Below are 23887 nucleotides of genomic sequence, written 5' to 3'. Positions count from 1 at the left end.
TGTCTTCAGGAGGATAGTACCCATACTATTACACATTAAGTACTATGTTATTTATGAGTACCCTGGTTTAGTGGTTTGGCTTATTTTTGTTCAGTACACCTGCATTTGCGCGCTTCAGCTATTTTCTACACAGGTATTACACCTAAAGGAAAATGTTATATAGGCATGACCTGATTTTAACAACTTAGGTTTCGCTGGTCCCAAAAAACACAGCTATGTCAGGAAACAGGAACAGAAACGCTGTTACCGCAACATCTACGTCATAAGTCGTTTAAGCAATACAATTAAGTAATCTAAAGTGCACTTGTTAACTGCAGAAAAAATGAAACAGCAACCGTTTGAGAACATTAACATTCAGTCACACCAAAACCTTGTTGCAATACCCAAATACAACAAATACATGATAAAAACTGCTGTTATCACAACGTTACCATAAACTCCCATTCTCTGTAGACTTGCACAATATGCAACCATTCAGCTAACTAAAGGAAATGTGTGCAACCAACAGTAGTAGTTAGCACCATTGTGCAATATACACCTTATACACAGTACTGTAAGTGCTGTGCATTTTTCGTACAAGTATGTACGTTTTTTAGTGCTAGACATATGTTACGTTGAACATGAAGGGCATGTACATCAAGAGAGTAACATATGAATAGTACTTCATAATCAAGTTTCACTATGAGGTGGAAAAATGTTCAGTGACTATGACAAACATGTGGAAGTATTAATCAAAGAGCGTGAGGAAACGTTATGATAGCAAAGTAAAGCAAAGTAACTAGTATAGCAAAGTAAATAGTAATAACAACGAGGCCGATTCACTAAGCTCCGTTAAGTGGCTTTAAGAGCGCTAAGTACCCTTTAAGCCCGATAAAGCTGCATTGCGATTCACAAAGCAGTGATAACGGCGCATTTATCGGTCTTATTAGGTATTTTTTTTGCCCTCTGCGCAAAATGCGCACGATCAGCCTATTGCGCTGATTTTTGCCAGTACTACCGATTCACTAAGCAGCGCTAAGTGAATCGGCCTTAAAAAATTACAAAATTTCTGTTACAGTGCTGTGAAATTTTATTAAACCGTTAGCTTTCAATTCTTTCATTAATCAGAAACTGCACACTGGAAGGAACCATTGCATCATGTGGTACATATTTAAAAAGTGCGCTATTCATTTACAGTTGCAAATTAATATGTGGTGTTAGTTTCACAGTTAAAAATATGTTGTCCACAAACACTACAAATAAACAATGTTAGGATGTGCAAAAACATAACTTTCAAATGAAGCCGTAAATTATTAGTAGCAGACAGGTATTACACCTTGAAAAAGAATGCTGTGACGTTCGAAACGCGTTGGATGGGTCTTTTGTCACATTAAAGTGCCCTTTTAATAATTTTCTGTTTTGGGTCCTTCCTGCTCCGTTTGTGCTGGTGCGCTTTTGGTCTCCTTTTTCCTGTATTGCATATTTGTAGCTGCACAGCCTGCCTACCTACTACCAGGATGTGAGTATTGCTTATTTTCAGGGGAACCTGCCGATGAGACTGAGAGTGAGTGGGCTTGCACCATCTACCACCTGTCTTCAGGAGGATAGTACCCATACTATTACACATTAAGTACTATGTTATTTATGAGTACCCTGGTTTAGTGGTTTGGCTTATTTTTGTTCAGTACACCTGCATTTGCGCGCTTCAGCTATTTTCTACACAGGTATTACACCTAAAGGAAAATGTTATATAGGCATGACCTGATTTTAACAACTTAGGTTTCGCTGGTCCCAAAAAACACAGCTATGTCAGGAAACAGGAACAGAAACGCTGTTACCGCAACATCTACGTCATAAGTCGTTTAAGCAATACAATTAAGTAATCTAAAGTGCACTTGTTAACTGCAGAAAAAATGAAACAGCAACCGTTTGAGAACATTAACATTCAGTCACACCAAAACCTTGTTACAATACCCAAATACAACAAATACATGATAAAAACTGCTGTTATCACAACGTTACCATAAACTCCCATTCTCTGTAGACTTGCACAATATGCAACCATTCAGCTAACTAAAGGAAATGTGTGCAACCAACAGTAGTAGTTAGCACCATTGTGCAATATACACCTTATACACAGTACTGTAAGTGCTGTGCATTTTTCGTACAAGTATGTACGTTTTTTAGTGCTAGACATATGTTACGTTGAACATGAAGGGCATGTACATCAAGAGAGTAACATATGAATAGTACTTCATAATCAAGTTTCACTATGAGGTGGAAAAATGTTCAGTGACTATGACAAACATGTGGAAGTATTAATCAAAGAGCGTGAGGAAACGTTATGATAGCAAAGTAAAGCAAAGTAACTAGTATAGCAAAGTAAATAGTAATAACAACGAGGCCGATTCACTAAGCTCCGTTAAGTGGCTTTAAGAGCGCTAAGTACCCTTTAAGCCCGATAAAGCTGCATTGCGATTCACAAAGCAGTGATAACGGCGCATTTATCGGTCTTATTAGGTATTTTTTTTGCCCTCTGCGCAAAATGCGCACGATCAGCCTATTGCGCTGATTTTTGCCAGTACTACCGATTCACTAAGCAGCGCTAAGTGAATCGGCCTTAAAAAACGCTCCAAACAAACGCGCCAGCAAAAGCCAGGCCCAAAATAACTTTTCTGTATTCATTGCCAATAAGGGTCCTGGATAGATCCTGCTGGGGTTCCGAGTCACAGGAGGACATCAAACGAACACTATTTACAGGCAGTATCTTACTCCCCCTTTTTTTCTACACCTCCACACTTGTAACAAGCCTTACAGAGATAGCGCCCGGGTACCTTTTCACATCAACATTCACTTCACATTCACACCAAAATAAGGTGGACTTTAAATAAAATTCATTGTTGACCTTGTTGCTGGCACACCATCCATACAACAGGCTCACGGGGGTGTCCGGAGGCGTCCGGGGGTCCCCGCGGGCCTGCGGTACCAATGGTGTGCCCCCAAAAATTAAGCAAGACTGTAAAAAAATACCCCCGCCCCCTAACACATACAGTACATTAATGTGCAAATTTACTATTATCCACATATGGATAATAATGCTTTTGCCCATTACATATACATTAATACAATAAATACATTAAATACATGTTGTGTTCACCCTTGCGCGGCACCCAGGATGAAGGCCAGCCGCATCTTCCTCCCCGTCCATACACTGGGGTGCTGGAAAATAGACAAAATAAGAACAAGTGCCAAACTAATGTCCCCTAACCCTTTAATGACCTCAGCGGTTATTAACCGCTACAGTCATTGAGGGGTTAAGCCACCCTGACCCGATACCCACTTATTTGTACAGTGGCTTCATCATGTATGTATAGATATATATATTATAATATATATATTAATATATATATATATATATATATATATATATATATATATATATATATATATATATATATATATATATATGATAATATATATTAATATATATATACTGTATATGCATGATTAACCAATATACAAATAAATACTGTACATGCCCAAATACAAATGTCTCTCAATCTCAAACATCAACACGCTCAATCAATATCTAGTAAATCAAAATACAAACACACAATTTGGCAATGTTTACCTGATACAAATAATGTTTGCATCATAGAAAGTATGTCAAACAATGCTCCAAATCAAATGCACTAATCCAAACAAGATACAAATACAATCATTAAAGAAAAACAAAGCATCAACACTATTAATTTACCATCAATTAATACAATCACCAATCAATTACAATCCAATTCAATTACACACTTCAAATCCTTCAATTACATCATTGTGTAAAATAATGTATGTGAAAGTAACCATCCAAACAAATCTATATGCCAAAAAAAAGCCAATAAAATCATCTATAGAAACCAGCCTTTTACTAAACATTTGCAAACATTTAATGAAAATTTGTAACACATTTTTACACAAAGCAGCAAATTACCATTGAAAAAAACATCCAAACAAGGCAAGCCAAGACGTTTTTATTATACCTGTATGTATGTCCATCTATATTTTTCAGACATAAATACAGGTGCCATAATAGAGCCATAAAAACAATTTAATCCCATTACAAATGAACATACAATACAACAACTGATTTGTCCTGGACGTATGTATACCCATAGTGACATACATACATTGAGGACAAATAAATGGTCATTATTAAAAATGGACGTCAGTGAAAAAAGTCCAAAAAACATGTAAAAGTCAATAAAAATACATTTTCTTTTTTTACTTACCATTAGATGAACCAGTCACAGCAATCAAGGGGAACCGGAACCACTGGAGCAGCTAATCCAACAACAGGAAGCAGGTAACCATAAAATAAAAATTCCATTACAATCCATAAGTGTCTTTATCTTCTTTTTTCTATTTGTAATCCATCGTGGGGTATTATCCTCGCTTCTTCTGTGGTTGTCTTTCTTTTTCCGGGGTCTTGTTATCTTCATCCGCCACGCCCTGGTCTTCTGTCTTCAGAGGAGGTCCTTCCTCCTCGGCGTCAAGGCTGAAAATGAGACGACATAGGCTTTTAAAGGCCTATGACGTCACATTTTCGTCATATGGTTCTCACGGCCCTGATAGGGTCGTGAAAACCATGTGTTTTGGGCGATAAAAAAAAATGATGACGTCATTTAAAGGCAATGTCAGCACAGCCAATCAGAATTGGCTGTGCTTAAATTGCCTTTAAGATGACGTCATGAAAAGAAAGATGGGCCGCCTCACATGGTACTTGAGCCAATCAGTGTGGGGAAACTGTTCCCACGCTCTGATTGGCTCAAGTATAATGTGAGGCGGGCCATCTTTCTTTTCATGACGTCATCTTAAAGGCAATTAAAGCACAGCCAATTCTGATTGGCTGTGCTGACATTGCCTTTAAATGACATCATTATTTGTTTTTTTTCCGACCTAAACACATGGTTTTCACGACCCAATCAGGGCCGTGAGAACAATATGACGAAAATGTGACGTCATAGGCCTTTAAAAGCCTATGTCGTCTCATTTTCAGCCTTGACGCCAAGGAGGAAGGACCTCCTCTGAAGACAGAAGACCAGGGCGTGGCGGATGAAGATAAGAAGACCCGGGAAAAAGACAGACAACCACAGAAGAAGAGAGGATAATACCCCACGATGGATTACAAATAGAAAAAAGAAGATAAAGACACTTATGGATTGTAATGGATTTTTTATTTTATGGTTACTTGTTTACTCTTGTTGGATTAGCTGCTCCAGTGGTTCCGGTTCCCCTTGATTGCTGTGACTGGTTCATCTAATGGTAAGTAAAAAAAGAAAAAGTATTTTAATTGACTTGCACACGTTTTTTGATTTTTTTCCACTCACGTCCATTTTTTTTTATGTCCATTTATTTGTCCTCACTGTATGTATGTCACTATGGCTATACATACGTACAGGACAAATCAGTGGTTGCATTGTATGTTCATTTGTAATGTGATTAAATTGTTTTTAATGCTCTATTATTGCACCTGTATTTATGTCTGTAAAATATAAATGGACATACATACAGGTATAATAAAAACGTGTTGACGACTTGTTTGGATGTTTTTTTGAATGGTAATTTGCTGCTTTGTCTACAAATGCGTTGCTAATGTTCATTTAATGTTTGCAAATATTTAGTTAAAGCCTGGTTTCTATCTATTATTCTATTGGCTTCTTTTTGGCATATAGATTTTGGTTGGATGGTTAATTTGTCATACATTATTTTACACAATGGTTTGATTGTAGGCTTTGAAGTGTGTAATTGAATTGGATTGTAATTGATTGGTGATTGGATAAGTTGATGGGGAATTAATTGTGTTGATGCTTTGTTTTTATTTTTTGATTGTATTTGTATCTTGTTTGGATTAGTGTCTTTCATTTGGAGCATTGTTTGACATAGTTTATATGATGCAAACATTATTTGTATGAGGAAAACATTGCCAAATAGAGTGTTTGTATTTTGATTTCTTAGATATTGTTTGAGCTTGTTGATTTTATAGATTCGGAGACATTTGTATTTGGGCATGTACAGTATTTATTTGTATGTTGGTTAATCATGTACATACAGTATATATATATATATATATATATATATATATATATATATATATATATATATATATATATAGTATGATAGATATATATATGTATTAATATATATATTATAATATATATATATATCTATACATACATGATGAAGCAACTGTACAAATAAGTGGGTATCGGGTCAGGGTGGCTTAACCCCTTAATGACTGTAGCGGTTAATAACCGCTGAGGTCATTAAGGGGTTAGGGGACATTAGTTTGGAACTCGTTCTTATTTTGTATATTTTCCAGCACCCCAGTGTATGGACGGGGAGGAACATGCGGCTGCCCTTCATCGTGGGTGCCGCACAAGGGTGAGCACAGCATGTATTTAGTGTATTTATTGTATATTTAATGTGCAAAAGCATTATTATCCATATGTGGATAATAGTAATTTTGCACATTAATGTACTGTATGTGTTAGGGGGCAGGGGGGATGTATGTGGTATATTGATATGTTTATTGGGGGCAATTGTCCCCAATAAACATGCTATTATGCCTTAACCCCTTCATTGCCTTTGCGGATAGCCGCTAAGGTAATGAAGCTGCTTTTATGTATTTTTACTCATATTGAGTGGTAGCAGGGGACCCCCTGCTCCCACACACTATTATTAAAATGTACATTAATGCAGCTTCATTACTTTAGCGGATAGCCTCTATGGTAATGAATTATTATTTTTTGTTATGTGTTTGTTAATACTAGTGTAGATGTGCAGTGGGTCATAAAATAAAATGTGTGCGTAAAGAATTCTTACTTTACTTACAGACACACACTCTTACATTCTTGTACAAAGACCATTACCTGCTGTGAGGTGGTTATAAGTGAGATGTAGCGCTCTGGCTGTTACTCTGATCCACAGGTTGTTCAACAAATGACCAATCATCCTGCATATACATGCTGGCTGACACTGAAGCGTCTTGCTCACGGTCTCCCGTTGAAGGAGGCTTGGGTGGAGGGAATTCACCTTCTTTTACAGCATCATTGCATTCCGGCAAACATTGCGAGACGTCACTCACACAACTGCTTTCTTTGACGTCGCAATGTAAATTATACTGCGGTTTCCACAATGGATTTTTGGTGCTGGAAGCTGCAGCTGTACCATGATTCAGATGAACCGGATTTTGGAATAAACTGTTTCGCAACAGATACGTTCCATTCTGGCATGTTATCTTGAAGGAAGCTTTCACTACCCAGCAGCATCTGTTCTCATCTTCCCGTGGCATGACTCGCACGAAACATTGCTGCACTGTTAAAGTGTGTCTAACTGTATTTTGCCAATTGTGGGGCTGATTATGTGACTTGTAATAAGGATATTTAGCCATTATGTAGGCATAGATTTCCTGGGTTGTGGCAATGTGATCTTCAGTACTTTGTATCGCTTGAAAAATAAGTTCCCTGAAAGTTATATTTGGTCGTGTTTGCATGTCCGTGACTGCAGCCATGTCCATTTCATTTGCGGATGTCCCTTAAAATGATAAAATTCGCTGCATACATTTTTCCAGTACTGATAATTATAACACTAACTTACACACTCGTCTTCTAGTCAAGGACACCTAACAATGGGCATTCAGTTCCTCACTTACACTCCCACGTGCAGGTGTCACACATAATTGGATTCATGTATGCTTGCTTGTACAAAGATTTATGTAGTTTAACTTGTTATCGCCATAGTTCCACAGAGAGAGCCAAACGTACAGGTTCAAAAATTTTATTACACATTCCTGGGTGTATTTAACCATTACAACTGTTAATGCCAGGAACAAACAGGTTTTAACATAAGAGACGTAAAAAAATTATATACGCAACATCAATTACATATGGATAACAAATATATACACGGACAAACTGTGTTCTAATGTTACAGATGCTTGATAAGCTATAAGTTTTGTAGTTCATGTTTGCTGCTATTTTGAATTGTTACTTGAACACATTCATTACTAACAAAGCCGACAATCGCTTAATACAATAACATGTTTTACAATCTGTGTGTGTGTGACACACATTTTCACCCTTAACAACAACATGCAACACATAAAGAGACACAGCGTAGTAACGATTGGAATAACTATGTTCATTTTGCAATCACACTTGCAGTTGCATTGCAATTTGCTACAGCACCATAAAAGCATTTGCAAACAGACAATAGTAAAATTACTTTTGTATGTATGTACTTATTTTTAGTATTTTTTTTTAGAACATTTTCTTTTTGGCCCTATTTGTTTCCCACCTCTACTACCACGCCTTCGAACTACTGTGGGTGTTATGATTTGTGAGGGTGCAGTGGCAATTAATTGTCCCTCTGTCTGTTCTTGGTGGGGTGTCACATGCATGCCCCCTCAGTTTTGCCTCCTTCCTCGACAGCACACACTTGTGCTGGCTGCTGCTCTTTGTGAATAGGATGTGTTGATTCTGTGTGTGCCTGGTTAACCTGCAATGGCATTACCTGTGGGTCAATTTGGTCATCCACTGATTGAAACACCCCCATGTCAGTCAGATTTGTCCCTTGGAAGTACTGATGTGTCTGTGGAGTATATAAGTTGGGGGGGGGGGGGGGGCTGACATTGGTATATACCCGTCATAGGATGGGTGGGCCACATGTTGCTGGAGATGGTGTGCGTAAGATGGGTAAAAACTTGACGGTGGATGTTGTACATAGGGTGGTGTAAGATGGGTAAAAACTTGACGGTGGATGTTGTACATAGGGTGGCCACACATATTGGCCTACAGTATGTGGTGAAGATTGTCCACTTTGTGGCCATCCTTGTAGCTGATGTGTGTAAACATGAAAATTGGATGGGTGCACAAATGGCTGTGGTGGGACAAAGGGAAATATTTCACCTACAGCAGGTTGTGAACCACTGGGTGCACTTTCTGGGTGGCACTGTGGATGCATTGATGCATTATTTAGGGACACCGGTGTTGTTATATAATATTTTGCATCACTGTTGTCTACTGTCCCATCTGCCGACAACTTCTCAGTGACATTTGGTTGCACTTCGGTACTGTGTGTAAACACTGTATTAGCAGACGGTGTATTCATTTCTGCAACAGGGGGAATAATATGTGGGGATTTTATGGGTCCTTGAGTGTTTGGCGATTGTCAAACAGATACTTCGGATGAGAATACAGGGGAATTAAATGTGGACCTTTCCGGTGTAGGACTTCCAGCGGCCACAGTTAATTGACATGCCCGCATTCGATTGAGCTCTATAAAGCTTCCAGCCATAGAGTGCATAGCCCTATTAAGCACTTTCAACTCCACTGTTGCTGCATGAACATTGTCTTTTATGCTTGTTATTTCAGTTAATATTTTCTCCTGAACATGCACATCTCATTATGCCTTCTTACATGACTGAGCAACCATCTGTCTTCTGACTGCTCAGTTACTGGACCACAACGTTTGCTTGCGACTAGCGGTACATCACTTGCTGTGTCGGCTGTGTGACCATGCACACTAAGCAGGGGACTGTCTATTGATAATGCCGGTGACACATCTAGTCCAGAAAGAAGTCCAGGAGATGGAGCATCTATGTACATCAAATGTAGACAGTGTTAAAATCATGTTAACGTGGGGATATATGTAGCATAACAAGTATACAAGTCAATACCGTGTTGGGTACAACACCTAAGACACCCACGGCATGTGGAGGTAAAGGACCTTTCAGCAAATTAGTTGGTTTTTGGATTTAAACTATTCATATGACAACAGTATGTTTACAGTTACAGAACAGTTGTACACGACGTAAAGGCACAGTAGAGTAAACATATGCTTGTGCACACGTTAAAGCTCCACTGTAATCCTTTCTCACACACTTTGCCAGGTGTTACGTCGCATACCAGCATATGTTCATACTGAAGTAATATATATTTAATTGTCATAGTTCAAAACATGCACATATGTTTTAAAACACATACACACCTTCGTGAACAGCTGCAGACCTGTTTGCAGTGCAACTTTGGACTATGGCGCAGCGTTCATGTACAGCTAATGATGTAAGAGAAAGAACACTTCACTATACACAACTTGCACTGTAACTGAAAAATGTGCAGTTAAGGATTTTCAATTATATATACAGTATTACAGTATGTTATCATATATAGGGATTAAGTTTTCCCACATGCATTACATTCACATGATTACGTTGCCTTTCACTGCCATCATCCACACCGCAACATTGCACACTGTGAACAACACACTGTCAAGTGTTTTTGTTCAGTTTGCTAATTAAAAAATTTATATTTACTTCAACATTACTGATTAAAGGCCTACATTGCAATAATAGGATTAGCAGACACACATCTTTCTACATACTATGTGCACAGGAATCATACATCGTGTCTCGTATGTTGCTCACACAATGTAACTTTAAAGCACAGTCATATACTTTGAAATGACGGTTCAGAGTACAGAGATGGCAAGTAGCAATTTATGATACTGATAAGAGGGCAGTCACCTTATTTGTAAAATAATAGCTTCGCCTTCATTAGTAGGCGTCGTGACAATGCATGCATTGTTGATGCATGTCACAATTGTGTAACTGACACATAACATAGGTGTACATACCATACTAAGTATACCTGACTGCTATGAAGTTCAATTTGTAGATACAATTAACGTTGCACGTACAAATGCTGCAACGTGACAGTACATGTTAATGATTATGCACTGCATATAAGTAACCTAGGCAACACACATGCCTTTTATAACACTGTACAGTAACGACGATGATTGTGAACGCCTCAGACTGCAAATGCTTTCATCCACCACAACACTTGCATGCCTCCACGTTAACTGACCTTGTGGACTGCTAGGAACATTTAAACCTATGTCCCTATCCCCGGGCAATCCTTCAACAAGAATAGGAAGCAGTTTCGCCTTCAACTGCTCCTCTAATTCTGTGAGCATTAGTTCCCTTGCAGATGGTCCACCGCCTGTGCGTGAGGCATGAAAATGATGCTTTCAAAACAAAAAGATCATCAAAACGGTTCCTGCAATTACGGTATGTCCGAGCCTGATTCCCACAGGCGGACACAGACAATATTATCTTTTCCCACAACGATCTTCTGACACGTGCACTTGTCCTAGCTGACATTGAAAAGATTAAACGGTACACACAATGAGACACGTATAAAGATGCCATTTTACTGCACAAACTCATGTACATTCTGGAAATGAAATAGTTTAATCTCCATTGTCAGACCACAGTAAATGCATAATGAACATGACACAAATGGTCCTATGGAGGAAAGAGAAAAAACCTCTGTCTCTAACGCGTTTCACGCCTTGCTGGCGCTTCGTCGGAGAGTACAGTGTGGTGTGCTGTGGTTGCCCTCTTATAGAGATCCCAATTATCATAATTAGAGACCTCCGTGTAAAATTTATAAACCGGAAGTGACGCGACTCACTTGGTATACCGGAAGTGACGTCACTTCCGGTATACCAAGTGAGTCGCGTCACTTCCGGTTTATAAATTTTACACGGAGGTCTCTAATTATGATAATTGGGATCTCTATAAGAGGGCAACCACAGCACACCACACTGTACTCTCCGACGAAGCGCCAGCAAGGCGTGAAACGCGTTAGAGACAGAGGTTTTTTCCTGCACCCATACCTGTCTGCACCATGACTTCTCAATAAAGAACTTTTATTTTCATTATACTGCTGCTGTCCCGTGGATCCAGTTTATCGCTGTGCGCTGCACTTCTACATCTGTGGCTACCCGAATAATTTCTACCAGCAGGAGCACGCTTTCCAGAAGGCACAATGGGCAAGGTCACGTGAGTTGTACCTTTAAACAGTACATAGAGGTATTTTATTGGTGTGTTTATACAAGTGTCAGTACCAGTCCACATTGGCAGTGAGGGGGTGGGGCTCATATATCTCCATCACCCACACTCACCAGGACATTTATTCAGGTCACAGACTACACACGCACCCATATATACCTCACTCAATTATATACCTTACACCCAGCCTATTCCCTTCAATCAAGAAATCATTGTTAATTACAGAGCATGTCACTTGAGCACTATATTTGAACATTGTTCTTCTACTTGGCACTATGGAGGAAAGAGATTGCCAACTGTTCACGTTAACATTAACCCATAAGAATAGAAATAAAATTACCCCATACATGTATCCATGCACGAATGTGCCAACAGTGTCATGTTCATGGCATAACGGTTGTGCATGTCATTAAATTTTTATGTCAATACAATACACACTCTGTGGTATCCACACACAGGCATGGCTTTATGTACATGTACAATGACCAGGTTTTGTAATGTGACAATGTATTGCATATGCGTTTTCCAAATACATACCTGATAGGTGTCCAAACAGCCTATCATAATGCTGCACAACACCAGAAACAAAAACCTTATTCTCTTGTTCATTGAAGTGCAGATTCCTTTTATTTATTTTTTTCTTTGCCCTTCTTTGCACACTCCTGCTGAATGCACTTCTTCATAGGGACCTGAGTCAGCAGCACTATGTTCATCGTCTGAGGTGTCCACAGCGGACAGTACAGACACAGCTCCCTGCCTAAATTGACCAAATGGACGGTGGCTCATTCCCGGACAAGGAGACACAAAACTGTCACCTGCACTCACACACACACCACTCACAACAAGACTTGCACCTTTTGCACTCTCAACAATTGCACTCACTCCACCTGCACTCCCATGGGTCACAGGAACCCTCAGACGCTTCCTCAGCCTTACTCCACCTACACTCCCTGCAAAACCGGCAGAACGTTTCCCCTCCATCGGAAACGGCAACAATGTCAGTAAATTTGCTGCAGTGTAAACCACAAAAAACAATATGACAACAATAACAATTCCAACTTAAAGTAAACACAACAACGCACTGAAATGTAAGCTTACCAAAAGAGTCAAACAGACTGACACAAATGTACATGAAATGTCACAAGTCACATGTACACATGTATCACCTCACAACGTGTCAACCAACAGGTGACACAACTGTGGCAAAGAACCAGGTATGTTTCTAAAACTATCTATTCAGGGACAGCGCTGTAAAATCGTTGCTAATGTCACTAGCAGCAAGAAACACAGTGGCGTGAGTAACAGAATGCTTCAAACAATAATGAGGTGATTTATTTCTGTTCCGAAGTTGCCGCCAAAATCTTCTTCAAAACAGATACATGACGTCATCCCCCACTTGCTACATGCACGCGTTAAAGTGAACACATCAACTCACTGAAATGTAAGCTTACCAAAAGAGTCCAACAGACAGACACAAATGTACGTGCAATGTCACAAGTCACATGCACACATGTATCACCTCACAACGTGTCAACCAACAGGAGACACAACTGTGGCAAAGAACCAGGTATGTTTCTAAAACTATCTATTCAGGGACAGCGCTGTAAAATCGTTGCTAATGTCACTAGCAGCAAGAAACACAGTGCCGTGACTAACAGAATGGTTTAAACAATGAAGAGGTTTTTTTTTTATGTGCCGAGGTTGCGGCCAAATTCTACTGAAATACCGATACATGACGTCCTCCGCCACTTGCTGCATGAACGCGAAGCGCTGCGCCGTGTACGCGCAACATGTGGTAAACACCATTTTAATCGAAATCGCCATTTACAGCATATAGCCGCAAATACCCGTCAAAAAAATGAGATCTAATCGCGCTGGCGACATTCAAATCTCGCCACTTACTGCATAGTCCCCTATATATTTTATGGACAAATATTATTATTTTGCCTATTTTGTACTTATTCAAGCTTGTTTGCCTCTTTTTTTTCATAGATGTTTGCTTTTTGTTGTGTAGGTAACAAATGGAAGTAAAAAAGGAGCACAGCAATAGAGGAGAACTGGAGGCAAAAATAGAGCAAAATAACAAAAGTTTATTGAGGCATGTAGCCTAAAAAGTTAAAAACAGAACCTCTAACGCGTCTTTCGCCACAATGGCGCTTTATCAAAGAGTAGTTACTTGAGTCAAACAGGTGTCTCTTCATAGGCACTCCCCCACCGGAAGACCCGCCAACCTGCACTCCCAGGTAAAAACACCCCTGGGAGACAAAATTGATTCGGAGAGAATGAAACACTGAAAAGATGGCAGTCTAACAGTGCGGGAGATTCACCCACAAAGAGACACTAATATATGAACAAATAAACTTGGCCATGAAAGGACAAATGTCTAACATTGACTCACAAGTAATAAAAATGATTAAAAAATGACAATACAATTTAATGGATGCCTAAAGAATACCACATGAATAATTCATCTAATGATAATATGACAATTAATATTAATGATAATCAAACATAATAATATATAAATGTGGAACTTAATAGACTCTCAAAGGCAATAAAATAGTATCAGTCTTAACTAATAAAGGACATTTTTTGTACTGTATTTTGTTTCCCCCACAGCTATTGTTATACGATTCTGAAGGTCTAGCTAGATATGAAGCTAGTGTATTATTAACTCCTTTTCATTTTTTTGAGGTATTCCTTTGCAGTTTTGGAGTTCAAGCGGGTTATTATTATTAAGGGTTTTTAGATGTGTGTGTGTGTGTTTATATTATGTTTTGATTGATATGTTTGTAATAAAATGTTTCTATTTTTGGAGACTACAGCATTTTCTTTATTGGGTATGCTTGAGTTCTGTGTTTAGGCCTTTTTTTCCCTTTCTTTATATATGAAAATTTGTGAATGTCGATAATCTGCAAAATGCTTTTAAACATCAAAAGTATAACACTTGGGGGGGCGTGGCTTTGAGCCGAAACAAGATGGCTGTGTGATGCTGTAGCTCCACAAAGAGGGAATCAAACATCTATATCCATCCTGGCCCATACTACACCAAACTAATTGATCTTGTCCAAATCCGACCAGCCCACAAGGCACTGATTATTTCAAGGTCATAAATACATACATACGACATTAATTGGACAATTCACGAATAACCTGGTGTTCTGAGGCCTACCGGGCAAAACAGCAGCTGCAGCCCCAGAGCAGAGCTCCTTCAAGGATCGCGGCAAGGTTTCAATCTCTCCCCTGGCCTCCCCTGCCCACGGAGAGCAAGAGCTATCATAAGGGCAAACTCGCAGGAGGGAGAATTGGGTGAGTAGCCCATAAACGTTCAGCTTGAGGCAGCACGAGGCTTAGGAGAGGCTGGGAAACATCCAAAATGGCCACCACTGCCCTGTAACCTAGAGCGAGCGGAGCACCGGGCATACCTACCCCCGACCGGAGAGCGCCTCTCTGTACCTCCCTTCATCTGTCCACTCCGCTGTGGGGGGGGGGGGGGGACTGGGGCTACCGGCGGTGGATGCTGAGGTGGTGCGGGGCTCTGGTGCAGCTGCTGGCTGCCGAAAATGGCCGCTCAGTAAAGGAGAGGGGGCTGAGTGCCGGAATTTATCTTTTCCTGGCCGGCGGCCGCTCGGGGTGAGCCGTGGGCCGTGCTGATCTACCCCCTGCCTACCTGCGTTCCCTCCGCTTCCCTCCACCTTCCTGGGCCTCTGCAGTGAACACTGGGCAGAGCTGCTGCAGGGAGTGGAGCCGCCTGGCTCCTTGCGTTCCAGCCTGCGTGTCGTCAAAATTCAAAATGGCCGCCGCAAGGCTGATTTAAAGTCACAGCTCCCCACAGGACAATAAATAAATAAATATACAAAAAAAAAAAAAACAGCCTAACCAAGTCAAGGGACTGTAGGGACTGTAAAATAACTTGCAAAAACAGGTTTACAAGACACTGCACTGCATACCACAACAAACTGGTTCCCTGAAATCAAGAGAGGCAGACTAGAGGGGCTGAGTGAGAGAGGGAGAGGTGCCGGTGCGTTCCTGCCTGCAACTCAGAGGAGTTCCAAAATGGCCACCGTTGGCCAGAGTTAAAGGCACAGAACACACAAACAGCTGTTCCCCAATACACTCTCTCCCCATCCCTAATCCTAATAATAAAAAAAATGTGAATGATCATGGTGCTTCGGGAATGAGGGGGTTTATGTCAATGTAAAAAGAAAAACGAAACTTACATCACCCAAACAATATCAGCTTCAACTATATGCCAACGACCAATAACAATAAATATGCCACCTACCAAAACAGAAAAAAAAAACCCGCGGGAGGCCGCACACTTCTTTAAAAAAACAAAGACTAATAAAAAACCACGCATCAAATCTAGTACGCTAATTAGACCAACAGTAAGAGGAGGACTTGGGGTACCTTGCTTGATAGCCTATTTCAGAGCGGCCCAATTAACCCAAATTATACAATGGCACATGCCAACTGGCCTCCGTAGGTAGGTTGAGTTAGAAAAGGCATGCAGCGCCCCTGTAGATTTACAGGACTTAATCTGGCTACCAAAAAAGGTCTACAGGACTATAGGAGAGCCGCTGGCGGTACTGAGGAGCTCGTTGGCGATTTGGGAGGATACCAGATATAGGTGTGCTCTTACCACCCAGCACACGTTCATGACCCCGTTTGTAGGGAAACCTGATTTCGTCCGGGCCTGCCGAGCAGGAACTTAGTGGCCTGGAAAACAAAGGACCTTACGAAATTATTACATCTGGAGGGGAGTCCACTTTTAAAATCCTTTGATCAAATTAAATCTGAAAGCGGGATACCAAATTCTGAATTTATTAGATACCTCCAGATAAGAGCATTCTACAACAAGATCCCTAAACACCCTCGGCGTACAAATTTTGAGCAGCTGTGTTCGAGAGGTATGGACACCACGGGACTTACTTCTCGGATATACAGAGAGGTGGTCTGTCCTGGAACTGACGACAACATTAAACTGAGCTATAGAAACAAATGGGAATTGGACTTGAGGGAGACACTAGAGGACGAAGACTGGGACTCGATAGTGATGGCAGCAGCCAAAAGCTCGATATGCACGACTTTGAAGGAGAATGCATATAAGGTCCTAATGAGGTGGTACCTTACCCCAATGCGATTAGCAAAGTTTGTAAAAGATTACCCCCCATTGTGCCCCAAACAATGTGGGGAATATGCAGACTTGCTGCACATGCTGTGGGGTTGCACCAAAGTGGCTCCTTTATGGGAGGAAATCCAAAATTGGCTACAGAGAATTCTCGGACAACCGGTCCCCTTGGACACCTGGCTGTTCCTGCTGGGCAGGCGCACTCGGGGGCTAAGCAGACCGGCACAGAAACTGATTGCACATTTTGCAACAGCCATGAGGTGCGAACTCGCAGCACTGTGGAAGCAACCAGATTTACCCACAATGACGAAAATTAGGAACACGATTTGGTATGTTTGCTGGATGGAGCAATTGACGAGTCTGGTCAATGACACCGGCACAAATTTTCTAAAAGTCTGGGTCGGACATTCCAGGGGTGAATGCCACCAATATTCTGCTTTGATAGTTCGAGATGCATTCTCCACCGAAGTAGCGACATTGACAATAACGGAGAGGGGTACCGGTAGGGAAGACGTAAGACGAAAGTAGGGTTTCCAAAGGAGGTCTCACACTGCACAGGGATGGTATCGGATGTAGAAGAATACAACCAGGAGATGCCACTCGCCCGGCCTCCCTCCTCCCCCCTCCCCCCCGTTGTGTTCGTCCTGTCTGTCTCGTTTGTCTGTCGTCTCTCCCTGTACGTTATAATTTGTTCAGTATAGAAACAGAAAGAAAACGGGAACATGATCACTAATGTATGACAATGGGTTGTTAGACAATGTTTGATCTGTACCATGTCCCAATAAAAACTTTTTGTTGAAAAAACAAAAAAAAACAAAGACAGGAACTAAAGATCAAGACGCGTCTATCGCTGGCGAAGATGCAGAACCAGAACCTGACTCCGAAGAAGAGACAGATACTCCGCTTACTCGCAAAGAAATGTTGTGGTTTGTCCAAGACATTAAAAGCTCCTTCCGCTCCAAGATGCAGAGTTTCCGTCAGAGTGTCAGAGAGGAAATAGCGTCTATAGGAGACCGTATTGTGGACTTGGAGGAGAAAGTGGACACCACCGCCTCTGCACAGCAGACCCAAGCCCAAGATATCCACAAATTAAAAACACAAGTTAAAACAATTTTTGAAAAATTGGAAGAAACGGAAAACCGATCAAGACGCAATAATCTGCGGATCAGAGGGGTCCCGGAGGAAGTGGACAATGCTCAGCTGGACGCATATCTCATCCAGCTCTTCGGGTCTCTGTTACCAGAAATGACGGAAGACAAACTCCAGATGGACAGAGCACATAGACTGCCTAGACCTAAAGGCCTGGACCCCAAAAAAACACGAGATGTGATTACACGTCTCCACTACTTTCGTAGTAAAGAGGAGATACTAAGAGCCGCTAGAGCTACTCCAAGGATAGAACAAGACAACGTTCAGCTCTCATTTTCCCAGATCTGGCTCAAATCACGTTGAACAAACGTAAAATGTTCGCACAGGTCACAAACACACTGAGAAATAATAAAATACGCTACCATTGGGGTTTTCCGTGCAAGATAATATTTATCTACCAAGAAAAAACATATATATTTCTCTCTCCAGAAGAAGACGAAGAGAAATTGAGAGCAATGGGTCTCCTTGAACCAGAGGAAATGGAGGCCTCCCAGCGGATTTAGCCCCCACCTAAACAACAGCGCCCAACATGGGTCAAGACCCCAACTGCACGAAGACAACAGAACCAGCCCGCTTGAAATTTGGAGCTGATCACTCATTGAGTTTCCAGTTAATTCTACAGAATGACGGAATGTTGTTCGGAACATAAGGCATAGCTGAACTTGTCGTTTACTCCAGATATGCTCTTTTTCTGAACAGGAGTGGAGACACCTTATGTCAATTTGCTAACTTGAACTACTCTCAAAGACCAAGGTGATCTGGTTATCAAGAATCTCCCGAAGATAACTTCCCATACTGTGAAAGGTTATAGTTTTAGAACACAGGCTCCCAAGATGGTTGCTTTGGAAATGCTTTTTTTTTTTCTTCCAAAATTGACTATGTTTCTAAATGGACTGAACGTCTCAAAGCACCTAGACACTGATAGACAGCCTGATCTAAGTTGCATGTTTTGTGCAGTTGACACATGTTGGCCCAATTTGGGGGTTTTCGGCCTTGGTCCTCGGGGGCTGTCGGTGGTCCGGCTTCTGGGGGTGTCCCTATTTCAGTGCGGGCGGCTCGGTCGGTGGCTCTGTCTTTGACTGGGTCGCTGGATGGGCCGCCTGTGTTGGGGGGCGGCCCGCTGGTGGCTCTTGGGGCCCGGGTTTGGACACCCCGGGCCTACTTCGAAACCGTTTCCTGGGTAAAAGTATGTCCTGGTCGCAGGTTATCTATGTTATTTACCCCAGATCTGTTCCCCCAATACCTTAAGTATAATTTTTGCAATGTTCCTTTTGTGTCTCTCTTCCCCTATAGACTAAATATAGATTTTGAGATGGCCGAGCACTGGATGCCAGTCTGATCTACTCAATGTGAGAAAATTAAGGAAAGATAAGGTGATGTAAATAGTTACAATGTTTCATTTCCCCCTCGTTTTTCTGTATCCGGATGTGTAAGACTACACATACAATCCACCCCGTACTCTCTGGGGTGTTGCTTTTGATTTCTGAAGGTTTGGCTCACAAACAAGGGAGCAGTGCGGCATTAAGCCGTTGGGCTGCGGCCCGCCCCCCCCCCCCCCCAGGTTTGCGCATCCCGTGACTGCGATACACTCACATCACGCGACCTGAAATGGTTGGTCCCCCCAAACATAGTTTGGAAACCGGGGTCCTCTTTTTACCCCACCCTACCTTGTCCGCCCTCTCCCCACACCCAGTTCTACAAGCATTTGTTACTGCAGAAAGTTAATATGTGTATCTCTCAAGATGTATGTTCACAATACAGACTGTTTACAATAGTTAAGATACTGTTTCATCTGTTATATATAAGTCATCACTCTGTTCACCTGTATCATAGACCTTTAAAGCATCACTATGCCGATTAATATAATTTCCCAAAACACCAAGGGCCTCAATACCCCCCGTAAGAGACGAATAGCCATTTCAGAGGCTAAAAGACTAGCAGGAGATATCATTTTGTTACAAGAAACGCATCTGAAAAAGGAGGATCAATCACTGCTGTACAGCAGCGACTACCCTCTAATCTATCACTCATCATCCCATACAAAACAAAAATGGGGTGGCTACACTTTTCCACAAAAATGTAAACTTCAAAGTTGATCAAATTAAAAATGATCCTGCTGGGAGAATTTTAATTGTTACAGGATTACTAGACTCTACCCATCTAACAATAGCTAACATATATGTCCCTAAAATCAAGAATCCTTTTTCCGGGAGCTCACAAATTTAATAAACTCTGTCCAGAAAGGTTTTCTAATTCTTGCAGGGGATTTCAACGCAATCATGGACCCAAATTTAGATAAATTTCCCAGTCTTCCATTACCACAAAAGATAGTTCCCTCAACTCGTGGTCTCGTATCCATGGCCAAGGATCTGATGGTAGTAGACTCCTGGCGACTAATGAACAATAAGGAAAAAGATTTTTCCTTCTTCTCTCATCCCCATAACAGTTATTCACGTATAGACTATATTTTAATTGACCAACATGTTAGCGATAACATTTCCTCAGCAACAATTGCCCCCTCTGCTTGGTCAGACCACTCTACAATTATAACTAAACTGGGTGGCCTCACAACCAAAAACAAAACAAGGTTGTGGTCTTTAAATGAATCATTACTGTCGAACTCACAAAATCTCCAACAATTGGAAGAGGAACTGGTCCAATATTTTGATATAAATAACACCCCGGACTTTTCCACTTTTACCCTTTGGGAGGCCCATAAATCTGTACTTAGAGGTAGACTGACTGCTCTGGCTTCTCGGAATAAAAAGGAAAAAGCGGAACACATTGGGACATTAACACAAAAGCTATCAGAACTAGAAAGTATCCATAAAGCAAATCCCTCCCGAAAAAACTATAGACAAATAATCTCAGTTAAAGGGCAATTAAATATTTTGTTAGTGACAAACGCAGAGAGAGCTACACGATGGACCCAACAGAAATACTACGAAAAAAGGCAGATAAGATGCTGGCACGTAAACTAAAACAAAAGCAGGTTAAAGATAAGATCCATAATATTTATACTAAAAATGGAAAGATATCTCATAGCCCCAAAGTTATAAGTGACGCCTTTAAGGCATATTATGCATCTCTTTACAATCTGCCTGGCCCAGTGGGAGAATCGGCTAAAAATAAAAAAGCGAAAAAAATTCAAAACTTTCTAACTCAATGCTGGCTCCCGACGCTGGAACCAGAAGATATAATAAATCTTGAAAAAAATATACTGTAGAACACCCTGAAATCCTGGAGGCTATCAAATCTTTGAAAAATGGGAAGGCCCCTGGTCCGGATGGATTTTCAAACCTTTACTACAAAAAATTCTCCACAATACTCCTCCCACACTTAACCAAGGTATTTAATGAGATGCTTTTAGGCCTCCCCCCACCCAGAGATATGCTACGAGCAACCATAGTCGTAATCCCAAAAGATGGAAAAGATCTCATGATGAGCTCTAGCTACAGACCTATATCTCTGTTAAATACAGATCTAAAATTATACGCAAAAATCCTGGCCACTAGATTAAACAATATTCTTCCACGATTGATCCATCTTGACCAGGTTGGCTTTGTTCTGGGCAGGCAAGCCCTTGACAACACAAGGAGGACGGTGAACTTAATACATGTAGCAAAAAAAATCACACGCTCATCATTACTACTTTCACTAGACGCTGAAAAAGCTTTTGATCGGCTAGATTAGCAGTTTATGAACGCCACACTCTCACAAATGGGATTTACTCCCAAAATGTTAAACAGCATAAACACGCTATACTCGGCTCCGACAGCCATAGTAAAAACGAATAACTCCTTGTCTGACCCTTTCCCAATATCGAACGGAACCAGACAGGTGGCCCACTGTCCCCCTTGTTGTTTGCATTGGCAATAGAACCATTAGCCTGCCAGATAAGAATGAACCCCAATATCACGGGTATCAATGTTGGACTGAAGGAATTTAAGATAGCTCTCTATGCGGATGACATACTACTGACGCTCTCGAATCCCCTTATCTCACTCCCCAACCTTTTCCAAATTCTATCTGAGTTCGGCTCCCTTTCAGGATACAAAATTAACCACTCTAAATCTATGGCTCTTGGCTTAAACCTTCCCAAGGATATGGTAAAATTACTTCAACTTAATTTTGACTTCAAGTGGAATCAGACCCACATTAAATATTTAGGGGTTCAAATGACAAAAGATTACTCATCCCTATACAAAATAAACTTTAAACCTTTATTCGACCAAGTTGCAAAGGACTTGTCCACCTGGAATCCATACATTATCTCTTGGTTCGGAAGGATCGACACTATTAAAATGAACATCTTACCTAGAATACTGTACCTCTTCCAAACTCTCCCAATAAAGATTTGTCAGAAGGACCTAAATAACATTCAAAATAAAATTCTGAAATTTGTATGGCAAAATAGACGCCCTAGAGTCCGCAAAGATATCCTTTATAAATCTAAGTTAGAAGGAGGCTTAGCCCTTTCAAACCTACAAAAGTACTATAGAGCGGCACAACTAGGGCAACTAGTTAGTTGGCATTCAAACCCAACCGAAAAAAGATGGGTCGAACTAGAAGAATTGATCTGCTCCCCATTCGAAATTAAGACTCTCCTCTGGCTTAATAGAAAATCCAGACCAGCTGCGGTTTACACAAACCCGGTGCTATCTTTCGCATGTAATCTTTGGGACTCCCTTAAAGTTAGGTTCCAACTTACAGGTACCCCATCCCTCATGCAACCCCTATTTTCAGATCCCTCCCTCCCTTTTTACACTAATAACCAACAATCTAACCTTTGGGTCCAAAAAGGACTCCTAAGAGTTAATGATATTCTCATCAAAGGTAAAGTTACTCCATTCACCTCGTTACAAACGAGTCACGACATTCCCTCCCCTGAATTTTTCAGATTTCTCCAAGTTAGGCACTACTGTATATCCAATCCATTTACAAGCCAAACCAACCACATGTGTTAACGCTATATGAAGACTGGTGTGCACGTCAGCCTCTTATGAAGGGCATTACTTCCAGGCTATACCCATAGTTTGACTCCCGTCAAAAATAGCTAAACTCCTGATAAATATATGGTGTCCTGGGAGGAGGAGTTAAATACCAATTTGGACCTTGATGTTTGGAAAGATGTTTGGGAAGCCGCCTCCAAAAATTCTTCCTGTGTGGTGATTAAGGAGAATATTTACAAGCTAATATATAGATGGTATATGACTCCTACCAGGTTGAACTCTTTTCTCCCAGGTGCCTCTCCTTTATGTTGGCGTGGTTGTGGCGAAATGGGGAATATACTGCACATATTCTGGTCATGTCCAAAAATTCAGCAACCACGGTGGGATGTGTTTGCTTTAATACACAGGGTTTTGGGCATCACTGTCCCCCAGAACCCAATATATATAGTATTGGGAAAGCCAATGGCCAATTGTAACAAAAAAAGAAATTAAAGTTATCTCCCAAATTCTAAATGCTACTAGATGCACCATCGCCAAAAACTGGAAACAACCGACTCCCCCATCCTTAAACCAAATCAATAACAAAATCTGGCACATAGTCTACATGGAAAAACTCACTGCCTACCTAACTGGTTCCACTTCACAATTCTCAGAGACATAGGCTCCTTGGTTTAGACATGCAGGTATATCCCCATAATTAGACTAGATTATTCGGAACAGAGTGATTTATGATTTATGTTGTATTTAACCTGTTATTTAATATGTTAC

The sequence above is a fragment of the Ascaphus truei genome, chromosome 3 (genome assembly GCF_040206685.1).
Source record: "Ascaphus truei isolate aAscTru1 chromosome 3, aAscTru1.hap1, whole genome shotgun sequence".
NCBI classification, from domain to species: domain Eukaryota; kingdom Metazoa; phylum Chordata; class Amphibia; order Anura; family Ascaphidae; genus Ascaphus; species Ascaphus truei.
The sequence above is the reverse complement of the archived record's forward strand: the minus strand, read 5'-3'. Positions refer to the sequence as shown.